The following is a 3,941-nucleotide window of genomic DNA, read 5'->3' as shown; positions in this document are numbered from 1 at the left end:
TTCACGCTCATTTTATATTATTAATCGAATTTGCACACATAGTGCCATAGTACACCGCACACTCAGTGCATTGGATTTCCTCTTATACCTCAACACCCAAATCGGCACACATAGTGCTACTTAATTCCGCACACATAGTGCCATATGTTAACTCATTTTGATAAGGAAATTTACTTAATTTAAATAGCACATATGGTCATATTAATAAATAGGAAAATTATTCCAAGAGAACTCCTAACGAAAGGAATCCCTTTTATGATTCACTAATATTATTTATATACAAGCTAATCAACCTCACAGGAGTGCTTAAGGACTTACCTTATATTGGATGAAATGATTCCCAATTGACTACTCGATTATCTTTTCTTTGCCTTTGTTTGATTCTCCCCCTTTGATGTCTTGATCTAGAATAAATACATTTAGTAGTTTAATTTTCTTGCTGGATACTTATGTGTATAATTTAATGGTTTTCACTCCATTTCACAACTATCCTTGTTCAAAATATCAAAACCTTAACCAATATTCGATTAATGCTTCAAGGCCGAATGTATTATCACTATTAAGGTAACCTAGTCTCAAGTATTTTTAATTCTAATGTACAACATCATGAATCAACTCAACCTTATAAGCCAATATTACTCCTTCAATCGATTATAGAGAGTTAACAAAAAATATTATCACAAACATACACACCTATATGGCCGAATATACCAAATTAAATTTAACCTTACTTATGTAATTACCTATAAGTTATTATACATCAAATTTCATACATTTAACCTTTTAATGCCTATTAACCATTCTTTTGATCTTAACCTAAAATGACAACTCCCATACTCAACATTTCAACCGAATTATCTCTATCACCCGAACTAAAATTCGCACCTTAACTTCATACATTTTTTTTATAACTTTCATAATTCATTCGGCCCCATCAAAGGACCCCTTTAACATACAAGGAAAATAATCATAGAGAAAGAAATTAACATTCTAATTAGACTCAATGTAACCGAATGTACCAAGTGCTACTAACCTACTTATTCAAAAATCTTCATTCCATACTATCATCCCCCTTTTATCACATACAACATGAAAATGACCTCCAATGTTAACACTTAGATTCACGGCATGATGCCCAAACCACCATAAAAGCTCCAACTTTCTTAACATTACCAAGAGTGCATCCAATTACTAACTTAACCTATCATAAAACTAAATCAACAATTCAAAACTTACCTCTTACTAGCTAAAGAATATTGCCGAATTTCTTTTGGTAAGTTCCCCTTATTTCTTCATCTCTTCATTCGGCCAAGAAGAACCGATTTCTTCTTTTGTTTTCATCACATTTTCATTCTTTTTTTTTTCTTTTATTATTTCCTTTCTTTTACATAAAATAATGACCACTTCATGGAAATTTACCACATATTCTAATATATGCTCCATCATGGCCGGCCACTATGTATAAAAAAGGAGTATTTGACATGCAAAACCATTATTTTCACTACATGCTTTAATAGGTCCTTATAGATTAACCTATCACATTTCAAAAGTGTCACACATAAGTCCTATTAACTAAATTCACATGCAATCGACTAAATCGAAGCTTAAAACTTTCACACATTCATATTCACATATTCTAGACAATAATTATCACATTCAATTCCTTCGGTGACTCGGTTTAGCGGTCCCGAAACCACTTCCCAACTAGGGTCAATTTAGGGCTGTCACACTTATCAACACGGCCACAAGACACGCCCGTGTGCCAGGTCGTGTGAAAATTAATGAGGCTACTGACTTGGGTCATGTGGCCAGTCACACACCCGTGTGTCTAGCCCGTGCTCGAAACTGACTTGGCCACACGGCCTGGCACACGCCTGTGTGTAAGACCACGTGGTCTGCCTAGGCTCATTTCGAAATGGCCTTCAAGCAACACGGCAATGACACACGCCCATGTCCCTGCCCCTGTGGGCAAAAATAGGCCATTTACGGGGCCAAAATGCCACCCTTTAAGGGTCCTCCCTACAAGCATCTAAACCAAAACATTTTGTACCAAATTTTCAATCAATTCACAACCAAAACATACACCATTCATGTCATATCATTGTCAACAATTTTCATGCTTGTAATCCATACTAAATCATGCTAAATCATAAGCCAAAGTCATACCAAAACATATGATTCATAATCTTATCAATTTCTCAATTAAGCAATACCAAAACTTACCAAATTGACCAATTCATTTGTTCATTCAAGAGTGCATCAAAACATACCATTTTTTAACACAAAACATATACTAAAAATTCATTCATAATCACATCCATAAACCAAGCCATATCACACGGCTAATATTCACAACTCAAAAACATATTAACATATTTCTAGCCTATACATGCCATACTTTAATACACATTTTCAAAAAGGTACCAAAATATAGTTCGATAGAATGGTGATGATCCTCGACGATCCCCGAGCTCCTAGTACCTTCGATATCTATAAAACGATTGAAAATACACAAAGTAAGCTTTCAAAATCTTCGTAAGAAATATACAAATAAACTTATCACATAACATAATTTAAATTCAATTCAATCATATAGATCATGGAAAAGCATAACTACATATCTATAAATCTCATATAGCTCATACATATTTCATATGTCCACATATGTTCAAATACTTACCTTTTATTCTTAATCACGATATACATTTCAAACGTACTTGAGTCGATACACAACCACATAGTTACTCATTTCTTGGAATGCCTATTGAACCGTTCGAAATCAATAAGGATACTCAGATAGCTCAAAAAGCTCGTACAATGCCAACATCCCAGACATGATCTTACACGCAATTAAATATCAACGCCACTATCCCAGACAGGGTCTTACACGAAATCAAATATGATGCCGATGTCCTAGACATGGTCTTACGCGTAAATCATAAGTCAATGCCAACGTCCCAGACGTGGTCTTACACGAAAACACATATCGGATCCTATGTCATGACATATGTATCCTAACTATTCCTATGGCTCGTACGGGATTTTTCGGGCGTCGAAACTTTGTCGATACTTTCTCGGATATCTCATACTCAACTCATAAAATCATTCATCATTGTTCAATAGCATATAAACAATAATAATTCAATTCAAAACACATTTATTTGTATATTGACTTACCCCGTACGGATTCGAATGAACGGAATCGACTACTTGACGACTTTCGATTTCCCCCGATCTAATTTTGTTTTCTTTTGTTCTTGATATATATAAATTCAAATTTGACTCTTTTATTCAACAAATCATTCAATTCAATCCATACACACATAATTAGGGCATTTTACAAATTACCCTTCACATTTTTACATTTTAACACTTTAGTCCCTAATTCATAAAATCACAAAATACACAAAATTCCCTTTTACACATGTTAGGCCAAACATTCACTTAGCTCATACAAGCCCACACATTTCATTTATTTCACATTTTAGTCCTTCAAAATCTCATTTTTATAATTTAGCCCAAATTACTCAAATTTATCAAAAATTCAAAGACAAAACATGTTAACCCAATACATATCTTTCATTTACTATCATCAAACTTCATAAAACTCATAATTTCATCAATGGCTGAACTCAAAATCATCAACAATTTCTAAAATTTAGACATTGGCTTGATAGAATACAATGCATAAATTACAAAAACATAGAAATTATCAAAAATCAAACAAAAATCACACCTTAATCAAAAAAGACAAGGCCGAACCCTAGCTGAGTCTTTTTATTTCTTATTTCTTTATATTTTTGGAAACATGAGATGTTAATGGCCTAATTTCATACTTTGTTTTAATTATACTAAGTTTATTTCATCATTTACTTATTTTCCCTTTGTAATTAAACATATAATTCATATTAATTAAGGCCATTAATGTCCACTTATACTTC

Source organism: Gossypium hirsutum, chromosome A11 (assembly GCF_007990345.1).
Source record: "Gossypium hirsutum isolate 1008001.06 chromosome A11, Gossypium_hirsutum_v2.1, whole genome shotgun sequence".
NCBI lineage: Eukaryota > Viridiplantae > Streptophyta > Magnoliopsida > Malvales > Malvaceae > Gossypium > Gossypium hirsutum.
Note: the sequence above shows the minus strand (reverse complement) of the source record.